This window comes from Pelodiscus sinensis, chromosome 8 (genome assembly GCF_049634645.1).
Source record: "Pelodiscus sinensis isolate JC-2024 chromosome 8, ASM4963464v1, whole genome shotgun sequence".
Lineage (NCBI taxonomy): Eukaryota > Metazoa > Chordata > Testudines > Trionychidae > Pelodiscus > Pelodiscus sinensis.
Genome location: NC_134718.1, coordinates 35,915,071 through 35,927,081, shown reverse-complemented (window position 1 = coordinate 35,927,081; position 12,011 = coordinate 35,915,071). Strand labels below are relative to the sequence as shown.

The 12,011-nt window shown below is 40.8% G+C and overlaps 1 protein-coding gene across 11 annotated transcripts in view; it reads right to left on the bottom strand.

Moving 5' to 3' along the window:
• Window positions 1-12,011, bottom strand: part of PCDH15 (protocadherin related 15) — a 1,467,631-nt gene that overhangs the window by 814,405 nt on the left and 641,215 nt on the right. Inside the window, exon 1 of one of the 11 annotated variants that reach the window (XM_075935039.1) lies at window positions 8,445-8,467. The exons of the other annotated variants lie outside the window; for them this stretch is intronic. The gene's annotated coding sequence lies outside the window, so the exon portion shown is untranslated. Of the gene's footprint in view, window positions 1-8,444; window positions 8,468-12,011 lie in introns of those variants that run through there. 11 annotated transcript variants of the gene reach the window in all.

Here is a 12,011-nt window from a genome sequence, read left to right as displayed (position 1 = left end):
TGCTTCTAAACTGCTTGCTTAAAAAAAATATACTGCAAATAGCGAACATGTGGACCCGCTGGCAACAGCTTCCAGTGCTGTTTTAGTGATGTCAATGCAGATATTTATGGTTGCAGAAGGGGAGGAAATTCCAGCATCAGCTTTCCCCATTTGCCCCCAAAAGGGTCCCTATTCCAGTCTCCATTTCTTTCCCATCTGCCAAGACTCAGTGTCCCCCTCAGCTGGAAAATCATTCCTCTCTTACTCATGCAACAGTACATGAACCAGTGTCATCAGCAGCTGAATTGTTGATGGACTCCACTGTACAGAAAGAGACTATGCACACCTGATGGTTTGGCCTTCCCTCTCCTGAATGGAGAGGCACATGCAACCAAAACTTAAGTAGTAAAATATTCCCTCTGCTGCTGTGGCTGAGGGAGTAGAACCCCTCCCCCAGCAAAGCAGCTCCTTGTGCAAGTCCTGAGCCCCTGGCCGGGGCTCATTAAGAAGCTGAGGGGCTGAGCTACCACACAGCTTAGAGGGAACCTTGACACAGGGAAGAGTAAAGGAGCACAGCCCAGAGTTGGGGGAAAAGGGACTCGTGGGCCAGAAGAGGGTCAGGCTGAGGTAGTGGGAGCAATGCCCACAAACCAACGACACACTGACTCGAGACTCTGCCACTGGCTTATATCAGACAACTTCCAACTGCCTGTTTCCAGGATTCCTCAGGACTCTCACTGAGCTTACAGCAAGATTTAAATATTGGTTTACTTCGTTTTAATATCCCTAAAATGTGGATTCCTACATACTTTTAAGGATAAAGTCAAATTATTTGCTGCCTTTGAATGCTCTCACCCCCATCTGTTTAGGGAACAACAGGCTGACTTCCTCTCTTCCCTACTTTTAATCATGTTCTTTTAACAAAATGGTTCACCATCAAAGGCTTTGCCTGCAGGTTTACTTGACACCTACCCAGTTATTCCTTTCCAATAACTGTCACTCACATAAAGGTGATACTGTGTCACATTCAGCAATCACTGATCTTACTAAGGATGTGTCTATGCGTCAAGCATGGGGTAGGATTCCCATCTTCAGGGGATATACTTGAGCTAGTACTCACTGAGCTAGCATGGTAAAAATAAAGTCGCTGTGACACTACGAGGGTGTGCAGGACTAGCTGCTGGCCTAATGACATGCTAATCAGACTTGAGGCTTCTGCTTAAGGTACCTAAATTATCCTGTTATGCCCTTGCAGTGCTGCTGCTGCCCCACTTTAAGAACCCGAGCTCAATGAGAGCAACTACATCAGAAGAGAAAAAACAATTAAAATACATTACATGAACTCTTTCTGTATAGACTACATATTTTATATAACCTTGCAAATCCTGTTCAGGCATGTTAATCATATTATGTTATACTGTACTGTACAATGTTTTATGAAGGTTGCTGAACTAGCACACCTCTCAAAAGGCTTAGAATAAATAAAGCATTTTTCTAAGCAAGAGAAATATATTGTGTAACTTCGATGCATAATTAAAATATTAAATTGCCGGGGGGAAGAATTACTTCCATTTGCTTGGTGTCCCTATGCTCCTTTAACATAATTATTTGCCCAAAAGAGCAATGTTATACCACACATTTTATAACCCCTGTAGCCCAAACTGACTGCACACACCATGGGCTCTTTGCATTCTTCCACGGCACAGGCTTCCTGAGTGCCAACTTCTCCTCTCTCCCCTATTTCAGAAAATCCTTGCAACTCTCCCATATACTCCCCTTGCTAGGAGTTCTGTCCTCTAATCTCCCCTGCATATCAGCAGCTGTGTCTACCCATATTCCCACTCCCCCTTTCCATGACTGCATGGGATCTCTAGGACCCCACCCCATTCCTTCTCCCCCATACCAGGAGTCCCTTCATTTCCCCTGGTACAAGGGCTCTATTTACGTTCCATCCCAGTCTTTCACCGCCTACTGTATCAGGTCTTCTAATCTTCCTCTCACTGGCTTCCTGCCTGAGGTTCTGTATGCTCTCCTGTTCACTTTTCTCTTCCACCAGGCTCCCTGATCTCACTGGTCAAAGCAGGGATGATTGCACATCCTCATCCACTTCCTCCCCTTTACTATTTTATGTCTGGGAACAACCATTCAGAGGATCAACATGTTCAACGTAAAGATGTAAAATGCTTACTGGTTCTGGTTAAGCAGTAGAAACCGTAGCAGTTCTCCACCTGTCCCAGGCAGGAGGCTGCTTCAGCCCTGCAGGGCCTGCCATGTAACCCTTAAAAATCATAGTGATTGTACATGCTGCAGGCTCTGTAGCATAACAGTTAGATAAGTTTTATACTGTAAGGCCCACAACAAAACTTCCCCCGGTACAGGGCCACTGATTTTGAGCAGTTACATGGTAACATTTTTAACTGCATTTTTGCATCCCTAGTTCAACTCTGTCGGGAAGATAAGCAGAAATAAGATGGTATTTTTATTCTGAAAGGTGTTAATTGGTGTCCTCAAAACAGTTGCTTTCAGAGTCACATCCTTTGTAATATCTGTGACCTGTTAATACAAAAAGTATGTAATGTATAAAAGCATTAATCTAACTAAAAATCCTATACACAGTAAACAGGGGTGGGTAATAATAATAATAATAATAATAATAATAATTACCTGCCTATTAATATTGATTGTATACAAGTTAACATTACCAAATAATTATTTTAAATTAGTAATAAACATGTAAATTAACATACTAAAATAAATAAAGTGCCAAATCAATGCTACTCAAAATATTGTATTGGGTGTACAAGATAAAGGTGCATCAAGCAATAAAGTGATCCATTTACGTTATCCACTCCTAGGCTGCCTGCAGTGGTACTGCAGCTGGTCCCTGTCTTAGCCCACAAGTTTTGGCTGGGTGCTTGGAGCTGAGTAACTTATGTCAGAAACTGATACTGACATATCATACACAGTTAAATGAAAATATACTCGTGTCTGACTACCTGCACCTTAAATACAACCAGAGACGAGTGCTTAGATACCACCCTTTAAGACATGGCTCTAGATTAGTGAGCTCCACTCCCTGTGCCTCAGTCTCACCAGCTCTATCCTGAAAAAGAAGATTCAGGGGAACCCGCTTAACAGGCCTGCTGACTCCTGATCATCAGTGTTTCCTCCTGGCCATTCTAAGTCTCTGAAGGACTATGTCTGATTTGTAGACAGGGCTGTGCAGGGAAGTGTCAAGGCACCAGTGTCTCAAGCAGAAAACAGAGAAGGGCCAATAGACTCCACCACATCAGGATTTACAATAAGAAAGTACATAGTCATTGCAATAAAATAGATGGTCACATGGTACTAAAGGCTTTCCTGAATGACCATAAGCAATGGGCTTAAACTGCAGCAAGGGAGGTTTAGGCTGGACATTAGGAAAAACTTCCTGTCCGGGTGGTTAAACACTGGAACAAATTGCCTAGGGAGGTTGTGGAATCTCCATCTCCGGAGATATTTAAGAGCAGGTTAGATAGACATCTCTCAGGGATGGTCTAGTCGGTACTGGGTCCTGACATGAGGGCAGGACACTGGACTCGATGACCTCTCAAGGTCCCTTCCAGTTCTACTGTTCTATGATTCTATAATTGTCACGGAGAAGTGAAACATTACCACATTTCAGCAATATTATTACAATGAATATTTTGACACCTTTTGTTAGTTTTACATAGGAAAAAAATTTATACCACAAATGGAAGGTAAGATTCTGCATACAGTTTACAAAATAAGCCTATAAATCAAATATCTGAAAAATAAAAACATATCTGTTTAGAGTTTTTCCTATGTTTCTATAAGCCATGTTTGAATTCATTGTGTTTTAATTCTTATAAGTTATTAGAGCATCTGAAAGAAAACCAGTGGACATTACTCAGTATCATGCATGTATTTTTAAATTATTTGGGTTATAAAGTGCTATAATTGAGATACCACTAATTCATAACCCATTGAAAATTAAAGCATGGATGAAATACGCATATTGCAAACATTATAAATAGGGACCTGTGATGAGCTGGATCCCTTTTGGGAGTGTCACCTGATGTGCTTAGACCCCACTAAACCAGCTTTTCCTGACAGTCTGAGCTTCCTGTAAACCTGTCCTGTTGAGTCCAGATTTTCTGCCTGGATCAGCACAGGGACAGGGACACCCCCCCAAAACTGCAAACACACACTGAAAGCAGTATGGTTAAAACTTTTTCCCAGCACTCAAATACACAGCCCTCTGGGAGTTGAATCTATTATAAATGTGTCTTAGGCTATATGGAATTCCATAGAGAGAAAGCTAATGAAAATCCATCCTCTTTCTCAACATAAAGAGAGATATGCACAAACCCCTTGCTCTCTCCCAGGTAACAATTATTTGCACTGCGTTTGTTAATAAACAGTGATTGTATTATGTATAAAAGGTAGGATGTAAGTGGCCATAAGAGGTAGCAGGCAGAACAAAGTGAGTGAGCAAAATGAACAAACACTCACTAAGCTGAACATGCTCATATCTTGGCTGTTTTGTCTTAAATAAATAAAAACCACAGAGGCAGCCCTTTAAGACAAAGCTCTGGACTAGAGAGCTCCTTCCCCTGTACCCCTTTCTCACCAGTTCTATCCTAGAAGAGAAGATGCAGGCAAGCCTTCTTAAATTACATGCAAGATATCACTCTAAATGTGATTCTAATAACCTTCACAGATGAGACATGCTTCCATCCAGGGCCCAGTCCCTTCTTCCAGTTTTCTTAATAATTTTCAGCAGTATTTGTGGGAGAGTGTGCGCCATGGGAGAACAAACAATCAGTATTGCCTCACTCCTCACTTTTGACACAAGGTGCGAATCCTTTGTTCCAAGTTTGTCCCCCTCCCAGTTTCCCATGGAAAATTACAGAAATAAAAACAGGTTCCAATATTGCTTCACAGGGTCACATGTCTCTTGCACCCATTTTTTCACGGGCTCACCCACACATTCCCAGGAAGGTTAAGCTCTTTCATAGTTCATTGGCTCTTGATTCTGGGCCATCAGCACTGTGGCCTCTTTCATTGTTGTACCTGAAGTGTCAGAAACTGGCATGACTCAAAGCAGCAAAATATGAAATTCTAAATAATCAGGTCAATATTCCTAATGTAATCTACAAAAACGATACACACAAATGGGATAATCATATTCAGTAAATGACAACCTTCCAATGATATGTTACCTGAGCCATCTTGTATCAAGCATATCTGAGTTATGAATTTCATATCACATGTATATTTTCTTAAAGCATATGTAAAGCCCATCAGAGGCCCTACAAATCAGGACCATAAAAATGTGTCAGATAGTAAAATTTGGCCTCTCCCCTGTGAAATCTGGCCTTTAGGATGGTTTTACCCTATACTATATAGATCTCATGACGGAGACCAGCACACATGATTATGGCCCCAAAATATCTTCTCTATTCCTATTTTTTACTCAGTGAGTTTTTGTTTCTTTAATATTCTGTTGAAAAAGAATGATAGGGCAAATTTGCTTCATTGAATATAGGACCACTAGATTTTTTAAACTACCATAGATGAATACATGAAGACACGAACTGTTGTGTTGCAAATCTCAAATTAGCAACAGTGTCACTCCACTTTAATGCAGGAAATGCTTCTGACAAAGGAAGGCAGAAGCGGAGCGGAAATGTATGCATAATTTTAGCAACAACTCATCAAAAGGTGACCTGTAAGTCACTGTTTAAAAAGTAACCAAACATTCACATATACAACCTCATTCTACAAAGGGACACATTTCTTCTGTATATTATATAAAGGAGGAAAAAGATTCTACTGCTCTATAGTTAAGGCATCGGCCTTATGGCTGATAGAGTTATTCGGCATAGAAAACTAGCTAATCAACTGAGATTTCACAGCCAAGGAGGCCCAAGCACTTAGGGTTACCAGATGATTTAACAGAAAATACTAAACATGCCTCCCTCCCCCCCAAAAAAGGGGGAAAAAATTCTGGGGGGGAGGAGCCAAAGTTGTTAAGCAAAAGTTGCACCACTCCATCCATTTTGGGACCACACACTAACCGCCAATGCACCAACCCCTTCCCCTGAGCCAGGACCCTCTAGCGCCCCCTCAACCCAATGCACTCCCCCTCCCCCTGAAGCAGGCATCCCCAGCATCAGGAGACCCCACTCCAATCAAATCTCCTCCCCCCGCCCCCTCCACAGAGCCAGGCACGGAGGAACAATCTGACTTTTAAAGTGGCTGCTCCTGCCGCCCGGCCCAGCTGCCTTGGCTTGCATTGTATAGAGGGAGGCATCACATGGCCAGCTCCCAGTCTCTGCTGGTCAAGTGGACCAGAGCACCGTGCGCGCCGCTCCCACCCAATCCCGGCACCCCCTTAGTGTGGTGCCCGGCAAGTGTCCCCTTCTGCCCCCCTTCATCTGCTGCACTCCTTACTCCCTGTCCCCGCCAGACGCGGCAGGGGAAAAATTGTACCCGCCGGGCTTCCATCCCAGGAAAATAGGAAATACCAGACATTGCACATATCTGGTATTTCCTGGGTTGTTTTTTTTTTAAACCGGACGGAGCCTGCAAATACCGGACCATCCAGGTGAAAACCAGGCACCTGGAAAGCCTACAAACGTTGACTGCTGAGAAGAGCAGTACACTTGCTTATATGGTTATATAAGCGAAGATCCAACCCATAAAGAAAATTCTATTTCCTGACCACATAGCTCCCCTGAGCAAGTCTTGCCCCACTCCTTTCATCAAAACTCAAAAAACCTTGTAAAATACATCAGCACTGATCTATACCCTGCATCAAAAAACAAATGTTCACTTCTAATGAAAACCGTTAATGCCTAACCAATGCCTTACAAAAATGCAATAGTCTACATAATCCACAAGAAGACATCATTTGACTCCAAAAGCCACCTCATCTAACTTCCTATCTCCTATCTCTATGCAAAATTATTGAAGTAGAAGCCACTAAACTCCAAATACCATGTACCATCAACCTATGGCCTACACACCTTAGACTCAGAGTTCTGATTACAGGGTAGCACAGAAATAGCCTTAGTGCAAAGCATAGAAATTTCCCTTGTGCTACTAATAGATGGGGAACTTCTCTTAACCATGGGCATAGGTGAGATCTCATGTGACCCTGGCCTCAGTGATCCATTGGACCTATCTGCAGTTTGACATACTAGACCACAAGGTACTGTTTAACACAGATTACAGGAATAGATGGGCATTTCTCTTCAGCAGAACTCAGACTAGCAAATTATAAACACTCCTCCTCTTCAAAGGCTCTCACCTTGATGAGGCGAAAAGGGACCACATTGTTTCTCACTTCTCTTCCATATCAAGAGAAATCATGGACTCAGCTGTCAACATTATGTTGAGAACATTCAACTCTTCCTCACTTCTCTTCCATATCAAGAGAAATCATGGACTCAGCTGTCAACATTATGTTGAGAACATTCAACTCTCTCATTCATCATTGTGAATATATCCACATGCCTGTGAGAGATCTGAGATCCCTTCTTGTTCTTCCCCTGATAAAAAGGGGGAAAGGCTTTGAATAATTAGCTGAGAAACAGTCTCCATCCTCCAATGAAGGTTACAGACCCATTACTCAAAACAGCATGAAGCCTTAGGATCCTATTTAACTCTTCGTTAATCTTATATGACCACCTAGATCCAGGGTCTTTAATAAAGCCTTGTTTCATTTCCATCTCACCAGAAAACGTCACCCCTTCCACCCAGAAAAGATCCTGGTCACAGCAATCTATGCATTGAACACCTGCAATTTAGATTACCGTAATTCATGCAACTGAAAGTGCATGGGTTCCAGCTGTTAAAAAAATGTGACTTCTGCCATTTCTTAAGCACAGGTCTGATGTGTATATGGTAGCCTAAGAGTTTCTTCACTGGCTTCCAGACAGTTTCATATGTCAGTTGAAAGAATCTTGGTCCTAATGTTCAAAGCAATTAATAGATCAAACCCAAGTTATACTGAAGACTGAATTTTAATAGATGACTTACTCAAACAATTTTGCTCTTCTGGGACAATGAGCAAGCGCACTATGGACAAAGCATTTACAGCCAAGGAGGATCTGAAAATGAAACTTTTCCAAAGGATAATCTTTAGGAAATGCTGAAAGACTTTCCTCTTTGATTTTATATATATATTTTACCATTGAAGAACAACAACAACCTCCCCCTGTCAAACCCCACCAACTAAACTAAAATAAAATCCAAAAGAAAAAAATATAAATCCCAACCAGAGTTTTTAATTCCAAAAAAGATTGATTGTACATTCATGGTACTCAGATATTACTTTGATGTGTAGCATTATAAAACAGATAGATATTCTTTTGTGGGTATTAGTTATATAAATGATCACATTTTTACCAAACTAATATCATCAGTCATTTAAATCCAACCAGTAGGAGACTTACCCTCCAGTGCTGAAGCTTCTTGTATTAAGCAAGAAAAAAATATATTGGTAGGTTTCACCAATGTTATTGGAAACATTATACAGAAGCTTTAGGGAAGGGAAGCTTCCCCTAAGTATTAAAACTTATAAACTTTTATTTAAAAAAAAAACTTTATTCATTTGATTTCTTAGTAGAGAGAATCTTATCAAGTTTTGAATGGCAAATAATTATACCTACAAATTGAGTACTTTTCACAGATGCCCAACAGTGAAATGTAGAGTATGAAATAAACTTGTCTTCTGAATGTTTAAAAAAAAAAAAAAAGTAAAGAAAGCTGTTTTCAGATAAACAATTTGCATTTCCATACGGATTCAGTGATGCAGAATCAAAGAAGTGTCACTCGGACACCCCTCTAAAACAACAGGGAAAACATTCATTAGCTGGACTTGCTGTTAGAATGATGCACTTCATTAAATAAGCGGCTGTCTTAGTTTATATAGGAAACTGTTTTTAATTCTGCTAGCCATGCTCAAGCTTTGCTTTCACTAAATTCAAAATGAAGGAAACTTCCAAATAATGGAAGCTAAACATCTGGCACAGCCAGAGAACATTTGCCTCTTAATGGCAGAGGGAAAAATCATCTCTCTAATTGGTTCCTCATTTCATTACAATTCTCTAAGTTGTGTAGTAAGAAGCAAACACTATTGATGAATTATGCAATCCTTCAAATTTCATAAATGGTTGCCTTGCTTTCCTTTTTTTCCCCCCCCTTGGGACCACTAATACCATTCCCTTTTACTTATAACTCAAAAGCTGACCCTATCTTTAAGACAATGTCACCTGTGCCTCAATTTCACTTGAACTACCTCAAGTTACATTTTTCAGGAGACAAATATTATTAAACTTTGTCCTACATAAAATGAAGTATCTGATTTTCCACTACTTCACATTAGCAAAGTGTGTGCAAAGCAAGTGTAAATTACTCTAAGTCAGAATAATATCTCCCAAGAACGGTAAAAGATTAAATACTTCACAAGATACAAAACAGAAAAGATTCAGACCTGAAGTGTCAGTTAGCAAACATTTATTTTTATTTCTTTTTAAAGTGTATTTAGGGCTGTTAACACTACATGAAAAGGTACTGAAATGACAAGAGAAATTAAGCAACTTCATGCAGGAGTCTTAGCTTACTGAGACGTTAGATCATTAGAAGAGCCTTGGCACCCTGCTATGGGCATCTTCTATAAAGCGATATCAGCAAACAAAGCAATACATTAAAGGATGGGCAATCACTCATAGTTAGGACACAGCTAGGATAGTTAAACTGGGCTGTGTTGTGCTTTATGCACACTGCAAAAAAACCAGCATATGTTGAGCAGGACACATGAAAGCAACAGTGTAGCAGCTGGTACCATTGACAGGGATCAAACACCATTAGCTATCACAGTTAGAGTTTAACCATGTGCGATGTCCTAGTGCTGCTCTCTGGCTAAGTCTACACAGCTTCCCTCTTCCACAAAAACCTATGCAAATGAAGTGTGGATTAGCATATTGCCATGCTTCTTTTGCATAATTAATTAGTAGCCGCTTTTGTGCAAGAGGCTTTTGCGCAAAAAGGAGCCGTCTACACGGTGCCTTTTGTGCAAGAGGGGGTTTTTCCACAAAAAGGTGCTGTGTAGATGGCTCCTTATTATGCAAATGAAAGACAGCAATATGCTAATCAACACTTCATTTGCATAGGCTTTTGAGGAAGAGGGAAGCAGTATAGATGTAGCCCAAGTACCTTGTTCTCAGAAAGGTGTTGCACGAGTCTATTCCACCAGAGGTGTAAGTGCGCCCAGTTGTCAGAGAACATTTTTTTTCCCTGTAAGCTGTGCCCACAGAGTAGCTTGAATGCCCTTTGCCATTGTATGCCTCTGCATGCAGGTGAAACAGGGCAGACCAAGGGAACCATTTCACGAAAGAAGTAGGGGCACCAGTAGTGTGTGAATCGGGACACAGGTTGCTTATCTTCCCATTCCCCTCAGGGAGTGAGGGGAAAGTACATGGATTCTGTGCATGCCTCTCACTCCTGGCTGATGAAGTAAGGGAGCTGAGGAGTAATTCACAGAATTCAAATACTTTCTCCTCACTCCTGATAATCAGGGGAACAGGAAGAAAAGCAAGCAACATCCCAGTACCATATGGCTGCTGCCTTCCCTGCTCTCCCAAAATGGAACCCTCGGGGTGGAGTCATCTCTGCAGTTCCTTCTTTCCTGCACTCCAACAGAGGAAGGAAGGAATTCAGGTTGCAGAATAGACATGTACAATACACCTAAAGAACAATGTTCTGAATACATAGGAAAAACTTTAAAAACAATAGTCTAGTAGCACCTTAAGGACTATCAAAACATGTAGATGGTATCATGAGCTTTCGTGGGCACAATCCACTTCTTCAGATGGCAGGTGGGCTGTGCCCACAAAAGCTTATGATACCATCTACATGTTTTGTTAATCTTTAAGGTGCTACTAGACTATCTGTTGTTTTTAAAGATTTTCCTGTTACAGACTAACTCAGCTACCTCTCTGAAGCTTCTGAATATGTCGGTAAGTGTTTCTTCATTGAGTAATTGCATATGTCTGCTGTAGGTGACTCACAAGCAGACTAGCCTTAGAGGTAGGCTTGCATTCTACTTGAGTGGAGATTGGAGAAAAATACATCCAAAACTCACATTGCTCTTGGACTGAGCTGGCTATTGCATAAAGGGAAGTAAATATCTGCATTGATGACCAAATTGCCATCTTGCAAGTGTCCAAAATATGTACTAGTAGATTCAGCATGCAAAATTTGTCTGAGGATATGACGTGCACCAAGTCAAATAGGTCAATACCCTGAATGCTGAAACACATTCGCCAACTGATAGCACAAACATATGCATGAAGAAATATAGTACGAAATCATCTGAGTGAAACTGACTTGTCCTTCACTCTGTCAGCAAAAACAAGTGTGTTTAGGACCTGAAGTATTTAGTATGGTCCAAGTAAAAACATCTGACAACGTTTTACATTTGACAAAGTTTCTTCATCACTGTGAGCATGAGGCTTCAGAAAGAATATCAATAAATAAATTAATTATCTGGTTAACATGAGACCTGGAGAGCACCTTTGTCAAGAACTTTGGATAACTGGAGATCAACTATATTCTTATGGGAAACCATTCAGGGAATCTCTGCCACCAGTTACTATGTGCGTATGACAGTGCATATTGTACCTATTCACAATCAACTCAGATCCCGTGACACTTAGACACAGCAGAATAAGTCAGAGTATAATATGGACATTTGTCCTTATCTTAAGTAAGGAAATTTAAAAAGATAACAGCCTTTGTGTTATTTAAACAGGTTGCCTATTTGAGACTACAATTTCACATCTGCCTAGATTCCAGCAGAGTAGATTGTCAAAGAGTGTCATACACGAGCAAAACAATAAATACAAAGCAAAGCTTAACAAACCTTTACAAACATTATTAAAAATTATTTACACCAGACTGTCTGACAAAGCTATCACACCTGAACAAAGATGGTGTGAGGGGACAATACAATTATGCCA